We start from the raw sequence: 25,324 nt of genomic DNA, 5'->3' as shown, positions 1-25,324 counted from the left end.
CATCTTTAGTCTTCTCAAAATTACAATTAAAATTTACAAAATATAAACCTATTTACATTCTAAATAAAAACTGTAATTACAAAAAAAAAAAAATTGGAGATACGAGATCTCAAAATACAACCAAGACCGTGTTCCATCATTACGGTAACACGTTCTACTAAGGCCTCACTAAGTTACAACTGTTTGTAAAATGAATAAATACGTAATAAAAAGCATTCAAGGCATTCAACAATAACGATAAAAAATGCATCAACTAAAAAAAATAATTTATTCGTGACATAATTCCGTAATTATATTAAAATTAATCCAAACCACCAAAGATAATTAAAATTATGTGATAAAACCGCTTCTATCAGTTTAATTTTAATTCATCATAATCCGTTACTTTAAATTGTTTTAAAATAACTAAATGGTACGTGAGTGAACCGTTTCACTATTAAGCGAATGCATAAGATCCGTATTATGCACATGTTAAGGCCAAAAAAATATAAAACTCGAAAAAATTTTTTTTTTCTTTTCTTCACGTCTGCCGTGAACAGTACCAAGAATTTCTTTTTTTTTTTATAATGTTGCTGAATGCCGAGAGCAACAAAAAAAACCCAAAAAAAAATAATTTCGGCTAAAACGTGAGCAACAACGATAAAAACAAAACGATTTGTTAAAACCCAATTGCAATTTTAATCTAATCCGTATAGAATTGAAACTACAATTGATACATCTTTAACATATTGCAACAATTATGGATTAAAATTACAATATGCAAAGAACAAAAAGATAACAAAAGATCGTCTGATCTAGCAAGAAATGTGTGGCACACATTTCTAGGCAAAAAAAATAGAAAACAGGCCGAGAAAAACACCAATGGCCACACGGTTTTCCAGAAAAAAATTTTGGTCGAGACAATAAAATTTGTGCCGCACGAAATTTTATGCAAACCATTTGATAGATCTTTAACATATTGCAATGAATATCGATTACAAAACAATATGCAAAGATCAAATCGAAAACAAGACAAACAACAACCACCACCGTGTAAACTTGACACGGTTCCCAAGACAAAAAAAAACGCAACATAAAAAAAAAATTTCGCCGAGAGGAAAAATGGTCGCCGCACGAATTTTTAAGCAAAAAATCATCGATTCAAAATTCGTTTGATGAAAATCACATAGAAAAATTTACGTGGCCTCGCTCTGATACCACTTGTGGGGTAATATCCGTATAAAACCCTTAAATTATAGGACTATAACGCAAATTTAATACGTGATTTATTGTCATAAACGAAAAACAATGAAAAACAATAAAGCACAAGAATTAACCTTCGGTCCTAGTGTAATTCGGCAATGAGAGATCAAAGTAGATCTCCTCCTAATTGTTGCACCCAAGATCGTCTGAGAATATGCCCTTGTGCTAGAAATGTGTTCTCTAATTGCCTTGCAATATTGAGAGAACTTGATGTGAGTTTTCTTTAGATGTGAGATCTGAATTTTTGAGAGGATATGTTTCTCAAAAACCCTAATTTTGTTGTTAAAAATGAATTAGGTCACAAAAGGAGAGAAGGCTCTCCTTTTGTTCTCTAGCATTCGGCCAAACCGAGCTCATCATGGGGAAGTGGGCTTCCACTTCCTCTTAATTTTAACTCGTGCTTCGGTTCGTAAATTGCTAAAATGTATATGACGCGGTTTTGTTATAAATTGTCATCGGTTATCGGTTATTAAAGCATCAACTAATAACACGGATTAGTTGAATTATTAATACATGTCCGACAAAGACAATATCGTATAATTAATTTATTCAATATACATTAATCAAATATAAATCGCTTTATATTTAATTTACGAATTAACCGCTTAATTCGTCTTAGCCATTTTTATTTAATCCGTATTAAATATTTATCTCAACATCGTGTTTGACTAATTACTAGTCAATAACTCCGACTAACTGGCTAGTCAAAATTTGGCATCAATATGACTGTATTTTCATACCGTCACATCTCTCAAACGTATCCTATAGGTGTGACTTTTAGGGACCAGTTGATCACCGCCATCTGTATGACAATAACGTCAAACTTATCTAGCAAGCCAACCGTTATTGATAAACGTGGACCAACTGATTATGATACAAAAGTATACCCTTTGATCCTTTTAGACATTTATAAGTCCTTGCACTAACTGTAAAGGACACCAGCCCCAACAATATTAACAAATAGTTCAAATTGCATTATTTCAACAGGTATTATCTAAACAGACCAAGCACACAATGGGAACCAGAAAGCAACTTCAAATTCATAAAGAAAAGGGAAAAGACAAAGTTTTTCCAGGGAACATCCCCCCCTGGATGGGACAAAAACCAACTAAAATAAAAATTTGAAGTTTGTCCAGGGAACATCCCCCTTGGATAGGCCAAAAAAGATTACTTTAAACCAAACTATCAGCCTGTCTTGGAAGCAGTAGCAGAGCTTATACCCTCATCAGCTGCCTCTTCCTCTTCATCATCCTCATTCCCGTCAGCCTCACCGCTGTTATCTTTAGTTGGAGGAGAGTAAAACTCATCATCAGCATGAATCTTGTAGAGATCAGGATATGTAGCATTAAGGTCAGCCATTTCTTACTCCGGATTCCAGTACGACCTGACCTCCACAAGCTCCTTCATAGCATCAACACGACCTTTGCCAAAGAAATACAAGGCAGCATCCTTATAGCTGCCCTGCACTGTATCCCTCTCGACAGCCAGCTCTTCATTTGCCTTCAAAAGATCTTGCATATCCAGCTTCTCAGCCTTCAACTCGTCCTGGACTGCAGTAAGTTTAGCCTGGGTGGACTTCACATCATTCTGAGCAGAACCCAAGTTGGATGTTTCAACAACCAATCTTGCCTTGCCTGCCTTATTCTCCTTCTTTAAAGACTCATTCTCCCTTTTCAACACTTCCAAGTCCGTCTTCAAAGATTCAGCGTCCTTCTTCAGGCATTGCACCTCCCAGTCCATAGTGTCATTTTTGGCATTCGAAGATTTTAGTTCACAGGCACCCCTTTCCATGTCATTTACATTCTGCAAGAAAATCACGAATCAGGCAAACTAGGCAAGAGACAAACAAGCAAAATAAAACGAAGGAAAAAAGAATTATACGTCCTGCAGCATAGTAACCAAATTAGCAGCACAGTCCCTAGAACGGTATATAGCAGCTACTACCGGAGCAAACATCTCCTTAGCCTGATATTTATAGTAAGGATCATCAACCAGAAAAGAGTGAGCCTGGATTTGTTCCTTGGCAAATTGAACATCAGCGAGCCTAGCCCTTACCTCCCTAACCTCACTCACACCTTCACCACTAACTCCTTCAGAAACCTCATCCGACCTTTTTCTCTTGCCAGCTTCACTGGGCTCATCAACATCAACCACAACCTGCGGAGGAGACACCAATTGAGCCTGATGAGCAGGGACCTGGATTTGAAGCGTACTGTCACTCCCTGTAGCCTCACTACTCCGAGACTTTTCTCCTGTAATCTGGGAAACACCTGCCTTTACTAGGGACAAGCCAAAGCTAGCAATCCTTGCAAAAGCCCTAGTAGCTATACGATAAAATTCTATATCAGCAATAGTAACATATGCTCAGGCATTAAATCAACATAGAAAAGTTAAAGACTTACTTCCTGATGACGAGGCCCCTGAAGCCTTGGCACTTTTAGCAGCCTTATAAGTACTCAGCTTAGCCTTCCTGAAGCGAGGCAGGGGCTCTTAACACAGACAAGCAGGCCACGTCCTCTCCGCATCTGGCAAGGCCATAAAAGCTGCAATACGGTCATCTGACCCCTCAGCATCAGGATCACAAGCTCAGTTAGCCACTATGGTACAACACAAGTAAGTTTTCATTAAAATCTGATTTACTTAAAATTATAATTTGAATTGTGTTAGGTTCATATACGTATTATTAGACTCCTCTAATAGTGAACTAATTAACTTCTTAATTGTTTGTTCTTTAGATCTAGTGCATGCATAACAAAATAAGAGATTAATAAGAAAAACAATGTCCCTTACATTGTTATTTTCGGTTTTATGGGCACAAGTAAGGTCTCCTACCTTCACTTGTTCTTGAGCTATAATGAGTACAGGATGATCCTCCAAAATCTCAATGTAGAGATTTTTCTCTTGATTGAACCCAAGATTAGCCCTTATCACTACTAAATAATATTAACTAGATATTTATTTAGTAGTCTACCTTAAAATTGATTACTAATACTCATATATTACACTAATAATATTAGTAATATCCTTGAACAATTTAGATTAAACTTCTCAAATTTTGATAGAAAGAAAAATATGAACAAGAGAGAGGTTTTTCTTTTGCATTTGAGATTTATTGGAGAAAATGAGAAGAACAAAAAAAGTCCTCTTCTAAGGCATCACACGTCCAAAATGCCTATTATAGAGCATTTTATTGTCTTGCCTTGTCTCACATGCAATAGTCTAATTATATGTAGGTAGTAGGCTTTTAGAAAAGTATTGTCATAAGTTGTTGGAGTATCTTTCCAACAACTAAATGACAAAACCAAAAATTCCACCATCTTCACATGTTGGACGGTACTCATGTACCTATATGGGTCCATTTTTGTCTTATAATATTTGTTCCACAAATGCTTATAAGTCTTATGATTAATTATCTTACATAATTAAATATTAGTTTGATCATACAACAATAATGTAAAATTAATAAACATATATTCACTCAACTTATTGAGTAATATTTTACCATTATATCAATATATAATGGGTCCCATAATAGTTAGTTAGTTAGTTAAATTTACAACCCCTTGTAAATGTAAATAACTAATTACCTCTACCTCGAAACAATTATAAAACCTCAACATAATTTAGTGAATTAACATATTAATTCACTAAATCAAATCTTATTTAATCACATTGCAATAAGATACATATTTCCTCTCATAATATAAATTGTTCAATTTTAAGGAATTAATTAACTTGTATCAACATACAACTAATTAACTTTACTGACAAGGGCATCATCCTTTAGGTGTGACCTTAAGGGATCAACTGACCATCACCGTCATACGACAGTAACGTCAAACTCTAGCAAGCCAATCGTTACCGATTAATGTTGATCAGTTGACTATATAAATGAATCATCCTTTACGTATTCTTAATATAAGATTTAAACATGTGATCGCACTATTATTGAGGACACATACTCCAATAATCTCCCACTTGTCTGAGACAAGTGTGCGTCACCAATTCTCTTGTACTATTACAATCTCCCACTCAATACATGGTGTCTCTCAGGTCGTACTTGCACTTGATCATATCTTGAGTGGTTTTCTCGATCTGGAGTGTAACTGTCTGACCGGAATTATCTACCATAGTTACTTTTCGAGCGTGGCCACGCATTTCCAGTTCACTACTCCTCGAGTGGCCTTAGGATTTCAAACAACCCTGACAAGGGGGTGGACAATTCCCATCACACTATTCCCTTTGTTTAGCCACAGTTCATCATAACCTAAAATATACCCATTTGACTTCATTTACGATAGTCGTAGAGCATAAATCAAAGCTAATCAGAAATTTGTGCCAACTTGGGCAAATAGTCTCTAGTCAAAAGAATTGACTTATAAGAATATTATAGCAGCTCTTGCCACGACCACGCTTTATGAATTACCAGAACTCTATAAGCGGTCACTGCCGGACAGAGTGTCCCATACAGTCTGTCTATGTGATCGACTAGTCATCCCATATGACTCTATGGCACTTGAACTTGCCATCAATCGCATCACACTCTAGTCACTTCCAGACGTCACCTCATATAAGTAACTAGTGGCGAATACCATTTCAATTCAGTTCACTTTAATGGGGTTCAATTTGTCTCTACAGCCCATTTGGATTTAACAAAGTAATGGGTGAGTTTAATAAAACTCAAACGATAAATGTGATTATCATATATGCATAGTCAATACTCTATTACTATTTCATATTTTATAATCTATAGTGTATCTTTTACACTTGTTGAAATACAATAAAGCTTGGCCAGTGGATATATCCTATATCCATATATTCCAACTTTGTCAATTGCTATTTTCTTCTATTCAATGTTATTTCAAATAACTTGAATTTATCTCTAAGTATTTGTCTAGTCTTCTTACTAAACTTGGGCTCTTTAACTTGAAAGATGCTCCCACTGTTATCGCATAACTTGTGATAAAGTCAATTGTAGAGGGATTCACTCTTAATCCTTATGTTAACCATTTTTATCACAATTTACTTAGATTCCTTTTGCAATGTAAAAAACTATAACACTTTTCTAGTTTCTTACTCCCAAGTCAATAAAATTAGCCTAGGATTTTGACAAATATTTTTCGGTTTGGAAAATAATGTTTGTGCAACCCTTCAACACATAACTTAGTATATCATCCAAACATAAGAATGAATCCCCTATTCTTCTCAAGAATCTCAAAGGATGTTCTTTAAGGCTTTCACAAGACCATCTTATTATGCTCCTAGCATATGGTTCATCACAGCTTGTGCGTCTGTTGGCATACATGATCATTCTAATGGCGGAAACATTAGCAATCGATTTCATGTGATCAACAACTTAATAGGTTCAGTGAACGACCATGACTCCATCATAGTAATTCCACTTTCATCACCATGAATAACCTATTCAACCTTGTTGATTTTAAACAGATATGAAAGATCTTATCATCATAAGCCTCTTAAGTCTATGCCAATATTCTCTCACATAGATTCAAAAATCTTAGAATACATCGCACCTTTTCCTAGTCTCCCAATCAATCTTTCACAGAAGAGAGCATTGGTACATTATTCTCAATAAGTAATATGTTTTCAACATATAAGACATGGAAAAAATAATTCTTGCTCCCACTTAACTTCATGTATAATGATGATTCTCCAATCATGTGAATGATACCATTCTTAATTATCACATGAACGAAAAGTATAATCCTATAATGTTTGCTTAAGACCATTCTGGGATCACTTAAGAAAGCTACGCATAATATGTTAGGATTATTAGATCTTTATCTAAGGTTTTGTGTTCCAAACACATTCCTTTTCTAAATTCCCATTTTAGAAAAGCGAATTTTAATTATCATTTGCCATTCATTATCTAATGACATGTGGCAATTCCTAACATAATTTATTTTGCTCAACATCTTCATCTCGATCTATGCTCACATTTACTCTAAAGCTCTATTCACTTTAAGGAGACCCTCGCCTTTAAGTAAATCTACTCTTTGAGTAACAGTCTTTGGATTGTTATGCTATGGCTCGTATGTAACAAAGTCGATTTAGGACAATACCATTACTTTCGCAAAGCAATATTTTAATAACAAGACATGTGTGCTAAACTCCCACTGAACTATACTCCCACTCTATCTTTATAGATTATAGCTCCATTACTTTCACAAAGTAACACATTAACTATAAGACATGTTTGTGACGATCTAATCTACTCCCACTCTATCTCTTAGAAATACCTCTATCTTGTTAAGAGATAGCTTTATGAGTTACAAACATATATATGGTGGAGTATTAGAAGTTTCTTTAAACTGACGCATTAGCTCATAAAAGACTATCTCTATCATGGCAGCTTGATTCATATAATATGCGAGTCTTATCCATGTCATCTACTAAATAGACTCTCTATTTTAGGTATTTCCAGGTTGACCCTCCAGATTAAAATAAAAATCCCCAAAAGTGAGTTCAACAACTCAACTTGACTCATGTTAGTTTGATCTTATGGGTAGCGACACAAGGTCATAATCCATATATAATAAATCAAATTCATTACTTAGATCTTTGCCACCACGATCGAATCGTAATACTTTAATTCCTTTTATACAATTGTTTCTCTACTTCATTTTAAAATCTTTAAATTTCTCAAAAGCTTCACTTAATATTTGATTATGTAAATATACTCATATCTACTTAAATCATCGGTAAAAGTGACGAAGTAGCCATAATTTCCACTTGCGGTGATGTTCATTGGACCACATACATCGGCATCTATTTGTCCTAACAAATCACTTGCCCGTGTTCCTTTACCACTAAAGGGAGTACCAATCATTTTGCGAAGGAGACAAGATTCGCATATTCCATATGATTGAAAAATCAAATGGTTCAATAAATCTAGTCAGCACTAGCCTTTATATGCGTTTCTCATTTATGTAACCTAATCGTAGAAAGGCCAAATGCACAAATCATTTGAATCACTTGATATGAGTCTTTTGGATTGTATGTTATAGATATCTTTAGTTAAGTTGGAAATGTCTAAAACATGAATACCATTGATAGAAGTGGCTTGGCTCATAGCCAAGTCATATTCAACCAAATATAACAATTGTTTTTTATCGCAAAAGTAAGGAAAAATCCTTCTATGTCTAACATAGAAATCGTAATAATGTTTTTAGACAAAATGGGTACATAATCACCATTATGTAGATTACAACTCAAAGCTATTAGCTAAAACAAGTACATAAGTCCCTCTTGAAGTGGCGGCTACCCTAGCACCATTTCCTTGTCGGTGATCTACATCACCCTTGTTTAGCTTTTCCATATTTCCAAGTCCCACATGGAGTGATAAGTCCAACATTGATATCTTTCAAATACTTGGGGCATTTACGCTTCCAATGGCCCATGACATTACAATAATGACATTCATGGTAGGATTGGGCACCCTTCTTGGTTTTAGTTGTGGTAGTCTCACTATCAACTTCCAATTCATAATTGGATTTGGGTTTCTTACCCTTCTTTGCCTTTCCTTTATTAATACTATTACCCCTTTCGGTTGCAAGGACACTCTTGCTAGAACTCCCACTCAATTTGATGTTTCTCCTTGCTTCATCAAACAAGGATACCTTGGAATTTGTGTGATTATCCTCATATGATTCACTTACCAAGGATGTGATGGGCATAGGAGTGAACAAAAAGTGGCCCGGACCGGCAAACCGGACTGACCCGGACCTGCCGGTCCGGTCCGGACCAGACCGGATACATACCGGTCCGGTCTCCGGGTCCCAAAAAAATATGGTGACCGGTCTCCGGTCCGGTCCGGTCCACATTAAAAAATAAAACTAAATTTGCCTTATAAATTAGTACCGGTCCGGTCCAAACCCGGAAAAAACCGGACCTAAAGTGTTCCGGTCCGGTCCGGGTCCCCTCCTAACCGGTGCGGTCCGCGGTCTTGGGATATATGGTTATCCGGTCCGCGGTTTCATCTGGTCTGGTCCGGTCCGGTCCGGTATTGGACCGGTGAACACCCCTAGGTGGGCATGAGTATTGGAGTCGGAGGTGTAGAAGTGGTAAAATAGAAAAGATTTACATCCTCATTAATGCCAATGCGTAGTTCTCTAATCGGGTCATTGTCATACAAGGTGCATTTTTCTTTGAATGATTGGAGCCATGAATTAATTGTGATCGGTGTAGGATTATTAGATGAATCCATTGCAAATAAATAACTACAAAACGGAAATGAAGGAAATAATTAACATCTATCGTTTAAATAATACTTGTAAACAAGTATTGCATTTATATAGTGACCTCTACCCACCTATTATAAATGATACCGAGATCCAAATTCATATTAATTCGGGCACGGTGAGCCGATTCATCCCTTATCAATATAACTCGGTGGATTAACTATTAATCGATTCTACTTCTATAACTCTCGGCCGATAAAAATTACTCTAATATTTATCTTTAGCCCGGAACACATGCGACTACGGTCACGAATACTTCCGTTGAGCTCAATCCAAATTTCGATGTAATAACATTTTATTACCCACTTACCCAACGTAACAAGTTTAGTACCCCGGTGAGCCGAGCCTACTTCCTCATGAAATTGGGACTCATGGTTTCTACTATTTGGTAAGGCTAATTCTCAATTATTATAAGTGAGAGGTCTTGTCAATTTATTATCTATCAGGTTGTAAGTGAACTAAAGCGGTGAACTACAATAATTATAATTGACACGGTCGATGACTCGATATGAAATGCATGTGTTGTTATGGCGATTTGGCGATGCCTGCAACATATTAAAATAAATGCTAAACAATAATAAATTCCTAGTATGGCCTTCCGAAAATATAAAATCAAATAATCTATTACATATTCGGAAACCAACTTCTTTGGTCCCTTGAATCTTCAAGTGGCACGCTTCCCAAGAACACCGTCTTTGTCGGAACGCCTTCCCGAATGGCACCGTCTTGAAGAAACTCCATAATTACAAATAATAATAAAAATTCAAAGCTATCCCTATTATACATTTGTAATATGAAAAACTAGTAAAAATAAAAAATGATACGAGATCACATTAAATTACAACCGAATCAATATTCCCTTTCATTACGGGTAATATCGATTAAAACTAAGGCCATACTAAGATAAAATTACATAATTCAAAATTATATAAATAAAAACATTCAACAATTTAAATATGCAGCATTATAATATGTGTCTATCATGCCAAATTATGTGCCAAATCGCCCTATTTGACTTGTATCAATTATATCATTTTCGTCATTTTGTCCACTTTCGGGCACTTTTTTTTTTCATTTTCACGCTTATTTAGGCTATTTCAATTTTCTACGTTTTGCTATGTGATTTTCTAAATGAATTTTGGCAGCATAATGGCGCAAACCGTCACATACCAAACCTATTTTTTTTCAAAGCTAACCTGCAGATACAACACACACCCAACAACAAGGAATGCAGGCCGCCATATATACAACAAAAATGCAAAAAATATACATCAAGATACGGGCACCTGCCCCAAATGATATCCAAAATGTAAAAATGTACAAACAGTCAGCAAACTAGTCATGACAACCCCTCAGCTCAGCCACTGTCGCCTCAATGGCGGCGATCTCAGCATCTCTGGCCTCGTGCTCTCTCAGCAAGTGGGCCGTCTCCTCCTTGGACTGCGCCAACTCATGCTCCAAGCCACGCTCCCTCTACACAGAGAAATGAGTGATACTTTACTTTACTTCACTTCATAAAATTGGAGATAATAGAAATAAAAACAGGCATGAAAGGTTCATACCTGCCACCCCGAGCCACCTATGAGAGCCTCAATGGCTGTAGATTGCAACTGGTTGGCCATCCTCCACAGCTCCACATGCCTGGACGGTGCCACCTTCATTCAAATACGGAAAAGGTTCAAGCAAATGCATTCCTATGTAATAAAGCATAAAATACAAAACACAGCAAAAGCTGGGGGCTTACCCTTCTTACGACGTGCTGCCACTCATCCAAACCAGCGTCAGTCCCCGCCTCACTGAAATCCCGGATCTCCGAGATTACCGTCATGCCCGCCGAGTCAGTGTACTCCAACGTCTCTGGAAAAGCTGGGGGCTCGATGCCCGCCACCTCGATCTCCTACAAAACTCAAACGGTTCATTATTTTGCTGATCATTCATCATCTATCAGATTTATCAAAGACAAGTAAGCGATAATATGCTTACCACGATCGGCCAGTACGCTACCCTCTAGCGAACAAACTCAGCGTACTCCTCGCCACGAAGAAGGAGAGCGTCACCTTTCGCACCGGCCAGGTCATCTGTCCTCTCAGCCAATGAAGGCCCCCTAAACATCATCCGTGGAAGGTCGTTGGGAACCATAAAAGTGTCACAGGAGCATTGCCGAGTCAAACGCTCACCCATGTATCACACAGGCCCTATAATCATCTCTAAATAAAGGAAAAATAAAGTGAAGATCAAAGAAGAACCTCAGCCACAAAGGCTGGAGCCCCAGAGTAGCTCTACCAAGGCTGGGACACCCATTAAAGCAAGAAAACGAGGGGTCATTCCTATAATCATCTCTAAATAAAGGAAAAATAAAGTGAAGATCAAAGACACCTACGCTGTCTAAACTCATGGCATTCACGCCCCTCCGAAAAACATCATAAGAAGACAGCAGACTCTTCTGATGACACACTATCTAGTCCCTCACGACGGGGTACGCTCTCGGTACGTCCGCCACCCTCGTAAGCGCGAAGCCAGGGAACTAAGAGTGCACTCACGCCTACAGGCAACATAATAATGGTTACAAATCATTTTCTACAAAAATGATCTTTCATATTTTCAAAAAATGATCTTTCATATTTTTAAAAAATGATCTTTCATATTTTCAAAAAATGATCTTTCATATTTGCAAGAAAGGTTCATACCTCCAAGAGAAGTCCAGGACCAACAGTGGTAGGAGAAGTCCCCTTCTCCATCAGCTCCAGACGAACCATGGCCCTTATGTTGCGCGTGAGGACCGCAAAACTAGGAGTAACCCAGTCCCAATGACCTAGACTACTCAAGTCAGAAAGAAATGGAAGAAGCTTCATCGATAGCCTCTCCCCCTTGTCTCCGAGGTAAATCGAAGACAAGAACCACCATATTCACAAATGAGCCCGTTGCTCAGCAGTAATAGGTAGTGGAGGCACCATGCGTCAATCCATCCTCACTCTCGCTGGAACCCTGCCGCCGAATTAGTCCCTGACGTAGGTACTCGGCACCAAACCAGGAAACTGGGTCGCACCCGTAACCAGGTTCCAGCCGATCAGACTCCTCGCCTCGGCCGTGTCTACTCTCATGGCCATCAACGGCCACACCAACGACTCCTCTCCACATGGCAGACCCGAGATCACGCCGTAGTCCTCCAAGTTGACACCGATCTCTCCAAAGGGCATATAAAAAGTCAAGGTCGTATCCTAGAACCGATCAAGAAAGGCTTGAATCAGGCTGAGGTTAGCCCGAATCTTCCGCTCCTTGATCTCCCTCCAGCCTCGTACCAAGGCACCAAAGACTCCCCGCTTGATGATAGCCTTCTCCTCCTCCAATAGCTTTCCGAAAATGTCCATCATTGTGGTGTAACTAGAAAAGTACCTCATGTTCCTAGCCTCCTGCGTCAATTCAAAAGAAAGCTTTCTTAAGCATAGAAATATGCAGGAATAAATAAACAAGAAAATGTTTAAGAAGTAAATGCATAAAGGAATGACAGGCTGAAGGTTTACCATGCTCCTCGTCATCCTGTACAACAGGTGGCTCTCAGCCGACCAAACCAGATGTCTACCATCCCATTTCTCGGCCCACTCAGGCGCTCCTGCGAGTTGACGGCCGCCTCGCCCCACATTGGCCTCCGCGCGGCCTCCTCCTCCATATCCTGGGTCGCTCCCACAATGGTAGAAGGGTTAACGTCAATGTCCATGAGGTCTCTCCCCGACGTAGAAGGAATATGCTCTGCAAATCGAAGCGTTTTCAAAGCAATGTTAAGCATTTTTCAAGCATCTACAAATAGAATTTCTAGCCATCTTTGGCCCAGTTTTTTTTCCAAACCCGGCCACACATGTGGTAGGATAAGTCAAGACGAGTCTAAGTTAAGGCCTAGTTGCGGGTTTGAGTCGAAAATTCAACAGCATTTCGCTACAATAACAATTATGCCACACAAAAGTGTCCCAGAAGAGCTGTCATAAATTGAAAATCTGGCATGATAGCAAGTTTACCGATTACTCAAGGGTTCCAAAACACCAAGTTTCATAAAAAATGGGCTAGAATAGGGCCATTTTGTAAGGGTTTTACAATTTAGCAGGAAACCGTCACATTTTGCACCCAAATCCTTAATACTTGACGAAAATTCAAAAGGGATACATGGTTATGTCCCTAACATGATCAATTTCTCATTTCTAATGTCAATTTCATGAGACAAATCCATTTGGGACGAAAGCCCCAAATTTTCGAAATAAATGGGTGTAATCCCTAATTTTCGACCCCAAAATCAAAGCTCAAATGCAAAATAAAGCAAGTTTAAGATACATACCTCGATTAGTCATCGTTTATGGAAGGGTTTGATCAAGTTTTGACGGAAATTGGTTGAGTTTTTGTGAAGAAATGAAATGTTTTGTGTTTTGAAATGAAAAATAAAACACGGCATTAAGTCGGGTTTTACCCAGACAGGGGTGAGCTCGGGAGAAGACGCGGCACTTGCTGCGCCTATTCCAAAGGTCGCAGCTTTTGCTACGCGTCTTCCTCAGCGAGTTTCCTCAGAAGTTCGTTATAAGTTCGTTATTTGTGGGCTCGGGCATCATGCGCCTCTTCCCCAACATATGGCTCCTTTTTGGGCATTCTCTCCATCCGAATTGGCATTTTCTCTTCAACAAACTGCAGACAACCACGACATTTTGGTTCCCCAGCGAGAATTCATGATCACTAAATACAATTCATGGGCTTCTCCTCCTTATCGGAATTTCGTTTACGACGACCCGAGCGGATTTTCTTCTCAGCGGTGCTAAGGACGCACCATTGTCGATCCTTTATTTTCCTCAGCGATGCCAAGGGTGCGTCATTGTCGATCTATTATTTTCTCCTCAGCAGTGCCAAGGGCGCGCCATTTTCAACTCAACATATGATTCTTCCCCATGAAGTGTCTCAGGTATGATTTATTCTTATGGATGGCGAGCTTCCTTACGTAGTCTAATGGACTTTAAACGACCCTCCCCGATAGTCGACAGACTCTAAAATGTTCCCGATGACAGGTCTTTGGTTCAGACCCCTTGAGCCGCCTCGCGTCGCCATAGTCGTCAGGTTAAAATATTCGATTGACCTGATGGCTATACTTTGACTTTTGCCTTATTCAAGCCTCAATCAAAGTAGGAGCTCTGTAGATACCTTATTTCTACACCTCCCGCCAACCACCCAGTGGTGATTGGGCCTCATGTTTGATACGCGAAATGAATTATGACAGTCTGTAAGTTCATTGTCATGTGATAGCTCAAACACTCGAGTCAACTCCTTGGTCGTCATCTACGCACCGATACGGTCGTTTTGATAGTAATTAGAGTTCATTTGGAGTCCGGGTAAAAAACCGCTTCAATTTCTAAAAACCGTTTAAATGCCGAGTTGGAATATTCCGGAATGTTCTAGAATTCTCTGGATATTTATTCCTAATTAAAATTAATATTTTAAGTAAATATCTTCCGTATATTGTGTTTTATGGAATAAAGAAGTGTATATCTACCGAAATTCCATAATAAGCCTTCTGGCCTCTTCCAAGGGTCGCAGTAGCTGATGCGCCTCTTCTCCAGTCCTTTTTTCACGTTTTTTAGAATATTTTTGTGATTTGTTTCCAAATCCGTGTCATTCCTAAACTCTTCCATATGTTTAGTATAAACAGAGGCCTTCGGCCTCCATATTTGGCACGCGAGTGATCCGCCCCTTCTGTTCTCTCTTTATATTCTAGACTACGCTATTGCTTTCGACGCCTACGTGCTTGATCAATCGACCACGTAAGCTCAGATCATTCTGAGTCCTAGTCACGTTGCATAGACCGACCCATTTGACCTACTCCATTTTTAATCAACCTAATAAATTTACTAAATCCTCTAACGAGGGCACTTTCCACGCATATTCGTGTCGAGAAATCACTAAAACGATAACTTTAATCAATCTCGTTTCGCCAAACATGTAAGTCTGAGGGTGTAAATCCTATTTTTGTTATTGTACTTTTTTTTTGTTTTATTTAATGTAGATCTATATCAAAAGCACATTCGAAAATCCATCTTTTAAAATCGTTTTTATAAAAATAGCAGAGGTCAGACGTCGAGAAGAAACGCAGCAGCAGCTGTGCCTCTTCGAAGAATCGCAGCTTTGCTGCGCCTCTTCCAGAGGTTGCTTGCTGCTCCTGCTTTTCTTCTTCTTCCTCGACTTCCTAAAATTTTCTCTTTCTTTCGTTTTTCTTTGTTTTCTTCGTTGTTTCAGTAGATAAACTGTTTTTACAAATCCTTTTAATTACAATGTTTAGTTTGTCCTTAATCCCAAGTTATTCAATACTTGCGGGTTTTCGCCGTTTTAATTCAAATCAATTCTTCGGGATTCGACTTGTTTATGTCGAGTCTTATTTGTCTAATTCCGTCTTAATCTAATCTCAAGTTTCTCCCTTTTGTATTTCCGACACGAGTTAATCATAATCATGTAAACCGCTGTAATTTCTCCTTTTTAATTCGTTTTATGACTTGTCCAGATGCATATAATCGGTTAAAACACTTCAACTCGAGTCTAATATCAATAATCGATCTAAAATCTACCAACGAACGATAACATTGTTGCAGTTCTGACTTCACAGCCAGCGTCCAGCTTTAGAACGGACGCAAGGATTGCTTCGCCCCTTCTAGAGGATGCAGCAGATGCTGCGCCTATTCTGGGCTGGTTTTTGTCTTTGAACTCTTTCTCGCTTTGACGTAGCTTCTAATTACAATTTGAATCAACTATTATTCGTATTATCACCTCTAATCTGACGTATTTTTGTATTTTAATTCTATGTTTTTCTTTTATATTATTTTCTTCTTCGAAATCCCCTCTTTGAGCGTGCTTTTGACGTAGACCAAATAAACCATATAAACCTTGTAATTTTAATAATTGTAATTTCATTTATCATTATTATGTATGATTTAATTATATGGCATTTACATGTAATTAATCTAAAATTTACTTCGACCAAATTGTTTGCTAAAATATGTGTTAACCGACATAGTCTAATTTCACATGCTAGGATTAATCTATGTTTGTTGCATTACATACAGTACATCGACGACATATCAAATATAAACAATTTCCCTAATCATTAGTAGAGGCCTCTATCGAGGCGGGTGGGATTAGGTGTTCGATTAAAGAGCTTCCTAATACGTACCCTCTCCCCTTACTCCAGTTATCTCTGGACTTCCGTGTCCATTGGCATCTTTGAGAGTCATTCTAGACATAGAATGATAAGGGTAACGAGTTCTTTGTTTTCATGTCATTACTTTGTGTCTTGACACGACATGAGGTATTTGAACGGTTTCCAATTTTTCCACAATAAATTGGTGGCGACTCCACAAATGCAGGCTTATTCAACCTTTCACCAGTTTCAATGCCTCACCAATCGGTAACGGCCGATGACGTGCTTTGGCAAACCAAGGTTCCAAGGGAGAAATGCCGCCGCCTCGAAACCAACACGCGGGTGGCCCATGTCCACAGCTCGGCGATGTTGTCTACCAAGATGTCAACATGTGGTAGAGGGAAGTCGTCTTTCGGTCTTGCTTGGTTTAGGTCTCTGAAGTCGGCGGTAACCCGAATCCTCCTGTCTTTCTTGGGTATGGGGACTATGTTGGCCACCCAGTCAGAATATTCGGAAACTTTGATGAATCCAAATTTGAATTGTTTGTGTACCTCTTCCTTGATTTTCAGGGCCCATTCGGGGCGCATACGGTGCAACGTTTGCTTCACAGGCTTAGCTCTCAGTTTAATGGGTATCCTGTGCTCTGCAATCTCTCTGTCGATCTCGGGCATGTCTTTGTAGGACTACGCGAATACGTGATTGTATTTGTGTAAGAGGTCGATGAACTACTGTCTTTCTGAGGGGTCAAGAGTGGTCCCTATCCTAAGTTCTTGAGGTGTATTGTCGGTCCCTACGTTGATGGGTTTGGTCTCCTCAATGATGGGTGTCCTATCTTCTCGTTTTTCAAGTTCTTTGGCTAGGTGAGGTGGGTAGTCACTCAAGTCAAATTCCTCATATTCGTTCAGAATTGCATTGCAGTTAAATTGAGACTAGTCGTAAGCAAACTTAGCATTCATTAAGGCGACCTGAGCGAAAAGCTCGGATAGGCAGACATCTCATAGGCAGTCAGAGGCGATACAGTAGAGGAGGTAGCCCTAGGAACAAGCTCCAGGTTGCTACCTTTCGCGGGAGTGGGGGTGACCCTAGTTGACTCAGCCTCTGAGGTAGCCGCAAGTTTGTGATAAAATAGTGTAAAAGGCACTTTGACCGTGTAGACATGGGATTGATCCATATTTGGTTGACGCAACTTTGGTGTTGTCGGGGATGAAGTAGAACTTGAAAGACTTCTACACCCGGGTCCTTGACCTTTTCTACGGGTTCGTAGATTGGGTCAGAAAAGCCGTTGTAAAGCTCAGACTCTCCCTCGGTGACGAAGTAGCCATTGAGGGTCAAGTGATAGGAGCGAAGGATGACTCCTTTCCTTTTGCGCTTCTATACTAGGAGACCCAATTCCTGGATGTCTTCATTGGTTGTCTCGTAGCCTAGCCCGAAGGGGATGTTGGGGACCTTGGCCTATTTCATGGGAGGCAAGGCGCTTTTCAGTGGGTTGAGAGGTAGGCTCGGGAAATAACATTAGCCCATAAGGATGCGGTTGACTGTGAGGTTCGAGAACGGGTCACAATCAAAGGGTGCTGATTCATCGGTTAGGGCATTCACTGATTGGAACCCCCACATTTCCTTGTCGTCCTCCTCATTGATTTGAGAGGCTATTCCCTTCTTCATGATAGCCTTAATCAGAAATTCAGGAATCGTGATTGTTTTCCCGTTGAAAGGGACCTTGATTTTCTGATGAAGGGTTGAAGTGACCGCTTTGGCCGCATGGATCTAGGGGCACCCTAGAAGCATGTTGAAAGAGGCGTCGATATTAACCACTTGGAAACTGCCTTGTCTTTTCATGGATCCCATTACAATGTTCAGGGTGATGAGGCCTGAGATCTTACGACGAGTGCCGTCCTAGGCGCGTACTCCTTGATTAGTCGAGATTAAGTCAGCTTCCTTGATACCCAATTTATGGGCCGTTTTGAGGTGAATGACGATGACTGAAGACTTGTCATCCACTAGGACCGTAGGTACGTTCTTAATCAAGCACTGCACAGTGATGTACAGGGCTAAGTTATGGTTAGTTCCGAATGGCAGGATATCTTTGTCGGAGAAGATAACCGGGTTGTTCAGGTTAGGGACATCCTTGCTCATGTGTGCTACCACTTCTTCAAGAGAGGAGGTAGCGGGAACTGTCAACTTTCCCAAGGCTTTTAGCATAGCCTGCCGATGTTCGAAGGACGTGGTCATCAGTTGCCAGATGGATATTTCGGCCTTGGCCTTTTCTAGTTGTGTAAGGATCGAGTTCTCGGGAAACCCGGGTTGAACGTCCATGTCCGGGACGATTTGGTCGTTTATTGTTGGATTATTCATTGTGTTTTTCGGATTCTGGTAGGGGAGTCTGGATCGAGTAAGGTGATCGATCACTTTTGCTCGTTTGCCCTTTTCTGAAACAATGTAGACATCTTCTTCATCGTCTCTTCATATACCATTGATTTCGGGGTCTCGAGGGTACCTTGGAGGGGTATTCCTCGGCGTATAGTTTTTGCAAGAGAAATTTTTGTGGGGTCGATTATTGTGGGGTTGATTATTATAAGGTACATGCCATAATGGTCATGAGAGCAATCCCTTATAGAACTGGGAGTTTTGGGTGCTTGGAGGAAACAGAGATGCAGGAATCGTGATTGTTTTCCCGTTGAAAGGGACCCTGATTTTCTGATAAAGGGTTGAAGTGATGACTTTGGCCGCATAGATCCAGGGGCGCCCTAGAAGCATATTGAAAGAGGCCTCAATATCGACCACTTAGAAACTGGCATTTCTTTCTAGGGGTCCCGTTGCAATGATCAGGGTTGATGAGGCTTACGACCTTACGATGAGTGCCGTCATAGGTGCGTACTCCTTGATTAGTCGGGATCAAGTCAGCTTCCTTGATACCAAGTTTATGGGCCATTTTTAGGGGAAATACGTTCACTACAGATCCGTCATCTACTAGGACCATAGGTAAATTCTACTTCAAGCACTGCATAGTGATGTACAGGGCCAAGTTATGGTTGGCTCCAAACGACAGGATATCTTCGTTAGAGAAGATGACCAGGTTGTTCAGGTCAAGGACATCCTTGGTCATGTGTGCTACCACTTCTTTAGGAGAGGAGGGAGAGGGAACTTTCAACTTCCCTAAGTCTTATAGCAAAGCCTGCTGATGTTCGAAGGACATGGCAATCAGTGGCCAAATGAATATTTCGGCCTTGGCTTTTTGTAGTTGCTTAAGGATCGAGTTCTCGGGAACCCTGGGTTGAACATATACGTCCGGGACGATTTGGTCGTTTGTTGTTGGATTATTCATTGCGTTGTTCTGATTCTGGTAGGGGCGTCCAGTTCGAGTAAGGTGATCGATCTCTTTTGCTCATTTGATCTTTATGAAACAATGTAGACATCTTCTTCATCGTCTCTCTAGATACCATTGATTTCGGGGTCACGAGGGTACCTTGGAGGGGTACTCCTCGACGGATAGTTTTTGCAGGGGAATTTTTTGTGGGGTCTATTATTGTGGGTACATGCCAGAATGGTCGCGGGAGCAATCCCTTCTGGAACTGGGAGTTTTGGGTGCTTGGACGACCCTCCGTTGGGCGTCGTGTTGGTGTTGGCGGGTTGAATATCAGCCGGTGGTTAGCATCCTTAAGTGGGGTTATCCTTTTCGAGAAACTGGCTATGGCTTCTTTGATCTGCTGAAGCATGGTGAGCATGGTTGCGGCGCTAAATACGAACATTCCGTCCGGGGTGTCCTTTTCCAATGCATTCACCTCGTCCTCAATAGGCAGGACGAGGTGTGAGCAATCCAGAGTTGGCTCGTCATTGGAGATGGCATGGATTCCCAAGGGGTTTTTCTTGTTATTTGGTTTTACTGGCGGAGGTAAGGGTAATTCTCCTTTCTCAATCATAACTTGAATGGCGTGCTTCAGCTTGAAGCAAGCTTCTGTGTCATGACCTTTGCCTTGGTGACACTGGCAGTAGGGATTAGGGCTCCAGAAGCGGTTTTTCTCTGCCTCAGATGGGTCCGGAGTGAGTCTGATTGGCTACAGTTTCACTTGATCCATGAGCCTTTTTAGGGTGCTAGCATAGGTTGTTCGCAAATTGGTGAATAACCTTTGAGGACGCTAAGCTTTCTTTGTAGTTGGTTTGAGGAGGTTGACCTCATCGTTGTTGATAGCGCAGATGTGAGCTGGCTCGCTCCTTCTCTCGACACATAATGGCATCAATGTCATGTCGTCGGGTATGTTGACGAGCGTGACAAGTTTTGCTAGAGCATCAACAACTTGATTTTCCTCCCGTGGCAAGTGGAAGTAGTCGATTTGGTCGAAGAATTCGGCCTCCTGATTGAGATTTTCTTGGTAGGGTGTTAAGCTGTCGCTTTGAATTTTCCATGATCTGGACACCTGATTGATGATAAGTGAGGAATCATCGTGGACCCTTAAGTTTTTGATGCCAAATGTTATGGCTGCTCGTAGGCCGATGAGGCATGCTTCATATTCGGCGGCATTGTTGTTGACGGCGAAGTCTAGCTTAACTGAGATCGGAACATGTTCCCCTTCTGGTGATATTAGAAGGACTCCTACCCCGAGGCCTCTCAGGTTTGATGCACCGTCAAAGTATAGGTCCCATGCGTTGGTGTCGGCACAAAGAATGTCTTCGTCAGGGAGTGACCATGTGTCGATCATTGGATCCTCATTAACGGGATTTTCTACTAGGAAATGGGCGACTGCCCTTCCCTTAATGACCTTGAGGGGTACGAATTTGAGGTCAAATTCGGATAGCATGAGTGTCCACCTAGACAGCCTTCTATATAGCACGGGCTTTTTGAAGATGTATCTGACAGGGTCCATCTTGGAGTAGATAGGAACCTTGTAGCTGAGCATATAATGCCGCAACTTCTTTGTTGACAAAACCAGGGCAAGGCATGTCTTTTCCAGTTGGGTGTATCTTATTTCGTATTCGATGAACTGTTTGCTGATGTAGTAGATGGCTCGTTCTTCACCGTCGACTATTTGTACTAGCATTGCTCCCATGGCTGTGTCGGTGACAATCAGGTATAGGGATAAGAGAATTCCCTGCTGAGGTGGCATGAGGACAGGAGGCTTGGATAGGATTTCCTTTATCCTGACGAAGGCCTTTTGACAATCATCGTCCTAATCGGTGTGATCGGAGGCGCGAAGCTTCTTGAAGATAGGTTCACAAATCATGGTAAGCTTGGCTATGAAGCGGCTGATGTATTGGACTTGACCAGAAATTCCCGAATCACCTTCTCATTATTAGGACGAAGCATTTATTGGAGACCTTTGATTTTGGTAGGATCAATTTCGATGCCCCTCTTGCTGACGACGTGTCCCAGGAGTTTTCCGGAGGTGACCCCGAATGAACACTTCTGAGGATTTATTCTCATGTTTTATTTTCGAAGGCGAGCGAAGAATTTTCGAAGGGCGCTGATGTGGTCGTCTCACTCTTTTGATTTGATGATCATGTCATCAACATATACTTCCACCTCCTTATGCATCATGTCGTGTAGGAGAGTGGTGACGGTTCTTTGGTAGGTTGCTCCGGCGTTGATTAGACCGAAGGGCAAAACAATGTAGCAATATGTACCCCACTGCGTAGTGAATATAGCCTTGTGCATGTCTTCCTCAGCCATTTTGATTTGGTTGTACCTAGCATACCCATCCATGAATGATAATAGGGTGTGCTCGGCGGTGTTGTCTACCAAGATGTCAATATGTGGTAGAGGGAAGTCGTCTTTTGGACTTACTTGGTTTAGGTCTCTGAATTCGACGTAAACTCGAATCCTCACGTCTTTCTTGGGTATGGGGACTATGTTGGCCACCTAGTCAGAATATTCGGAAACTTTGATGAATCCGACTTTGAACTGCTTGTCTACCTCTTCCTTGATTTTCAAGGCCCATTCAGGGCGCATTCGGCGCAACGTTTGCTTCACGAGCTTATCTCTGGGTTTAATGGGTATCCTGTGCTCTGCAATCTCTCTGTCGATCTCAGGCATGTCTTTGTAGGACCATGCGAATACGTCCTTATATTTGTATAATAGGTCGATGAACTACTGTCTTTCCGAGGGGTCATGGGTGGTCCCTATCCTAATTTCTTGAGGTGTATTTTCGGTCGCTATGTTGCTAGGTTCGGTCTCATCAATGATGGGTGCCCTATCTTCTCGTTTGTCAAGTTCGTTGTCTAGGTGAGGTGGGTAGTCACTCAAGTCAAATTCCTCATATTCGTTCAGAATTGCATTGCAGTTAAATTGAGACGAGTCGTAAGCAAACTTAGAATTCATTAAGTCGACCTGAGCGAAAAGCTCGGATAGGACAGACATCTCACAGGCAGTCAGAGGCGACACAGGAGATGAAGTGGCCCTTGGAACAAGCTCCAGGTTTCTACCGGGACATCAGGAGCGCTAGGAGCTAAGACAGACTCTGATTCAAGTTTGTTATCAGGCTCGAACTCAGCCTCAGTCTCGTCCTTACTTCCTTCTTTGAACATGGGGCCTTCTCCAGTCGTGATCTTGAGAATGCGGCCTTGGCGATCGGTCCACTTGACAGTCTTCCTCTAACCTGGGTAGCTTTCTCTGGGTCAGCATCAGAGGTTAAGGCAGTGGGATCGAACTAGTTGCCTTTGAGAGCGATGTCGATGATGTCCTCATAGTCGAGGTGCTTGATGTTGTCTTCTCCGAAGAGGAGACTCACGGCTTGTTCGTCTAGACATGGGGTTGATCCATATTTGGTTGACGCAGCTTTGGTGTTGTCGAGGATTAAGTAGCAATCTTGAAAGACTAATACACCCGGGTGCTTGACCTTTGCTACGGGGTCATAGATTGGCTCAGGAAAGCCGTTGTAAAGCTCGGACTCTCCCTCGGGGACGAAGTAGCCATTGAGGGTCAAGTGATAGGGGTGGAGGATGACTCCTTGCTTTTTGCGGTTCCGTACTAGGAGACCCATTTCCTGGATGTCTTCATCGGTTAGCTCGTAGCCTAGCCCGAAGAGGATATTGGGGACCTTGGCCTGTTTCATGGGAGGCATGGCGCTTTTCAGTGGGTTGAGAGGTAAGCTTGGAAAATAACCCTGGCCATAAGGATGCGGTTGACTGTGAGGTTCGAGAACGGGTCATAATCAAAGGGTGTTGTTTCCTAGGTTAGGGCATTCACTGATTGGAACCCCCACATTTCGTTGTCGTCCTCCTGAATGATTTGAGAGGCTATTCCCTTCTTCATGACATCCTTAACCGGGGATGCAGGAATCATGATTGTTTTCCCGTTGAAAGAGACCCTGATTTTCTGTTGAAGGGTTGAAGTGATCGCTTTGGTTGCATGGATCCAGGGGCGCCCTCGAACCATGTTGAAAGAGGCGTCGATATCAACCACTTGGAAACTGACTTGTCTTTTCAGGGGTCCTGTTGCAATGGTCAGGGTGATGAAGCCTGCGGCCTTACGACGAGTGTCGTCCTAGGCGCGTACTCCTTGATTGGTCGGGATTAAGTCAGCTTGCTTGATACCCAGTTTATGGGCCGTTTTGAGGGGGATGACGTTGACTGTAGATCCGTCATCCACTGGGACCATAGGTACGTTCTTCTTCAAGCACTGCACAGTGATGTAGAGGGCCAAGTTAAGGCTGGCTCTGAATGGCGGAATATCTTCGTTGGAGAAGATGACCGAGTTGTTCAGGTCAGGGACATCCTTGCTCATGTGTGCTACCACTTTTTCAGAAGAGGAGGTAGAGGGAACTGTCAACTTCCCCTAGGCTTGTAGGAAAGCCTGCCGATGTTCGAAGGACGTGGCAATTAGTTGCCAAATGGATATTTCGGCCTTGGCCTTTTGTTGTTGCTTAAGGATCGAGTTCTCGAGAACCCTGGGTTGAACGTCCACATCCGGGACGATTTGGTCGTTTGTTGTTGGATTATTCATTGTGTTGTTCGGATTCTGATAGAGGTAGTCCGGATCGAGTAAGGTGATCGATGTCTTTTGGTCGTTTGCCCTTTCCCGAAAAAATGTAGACATTTTCTTCATTGTCTCTCCATATACCGTTGATTTCGGGGTCGCGAGTGTACCTTGGTGGGGTATTCCTCGGCAGATAGTTTTTGCATAGGAAGTTTTTGTGGGGTCGATTATTGTGGGGTTGATTATTATGGGGTTGATTATTGTGGGGTGCATGCTAGATTAGTCGCGGGAGCAATCCCTTATGGAACTAGGAGTTATGGTGCTTGTAGGAATCGGGGATGCAGAAATCGTGATTGTTTTCTCGTTGAAAGTGAGCCTGATTTTCTGATGACGGGTTGAAGTGATGGATTTAGCCGCATGGATCTAGGGGCGCCCTAGAAGCATGTTGAAAGAGTCATCGATATCGACCACTTGGAAACTGGCTTGTCCTTCCAGGGGCCCCGTTGCAATGATCAGGGTTGATGAGGCCTGCGACCTTACGACGAGTGCCGTCATAGGCGCGTACTTATTGATTAGTCGGGATCAAGTCAGCTTCCTTGATACCCAGTTTATGGGCCGTTTTGAGGGGAATGAGGTTGACTACAGATCCGTCATCCACTAGGACCATAGGAACGTTCTTCATCAAGCACTGCACAGTGATGTACATGGCAAAGTTATGGTTGGCTTCCAACGGCAGGATATCTTCGTCAGAGAAGATGA

Source organism: Silene latifolia, chromosome Y (genome assembly GCF_048544455.1).
Source record: "Silene latifolia isolate original U9 population chromosome Y, ASM4854445v1, whole genome shotgun sequence".
Lineage (NCBI taxonomy): Eukaryota > Viridiplantae > Streptophyta > Magnoliopsida > Caryophyllales > Caryophyllaceae > Silene > Silene latifolia.
The sequence above is the reverse complement of the archived record's forward strand: the minus strand, read 5'-3'. Positions refer to the sequence as shown.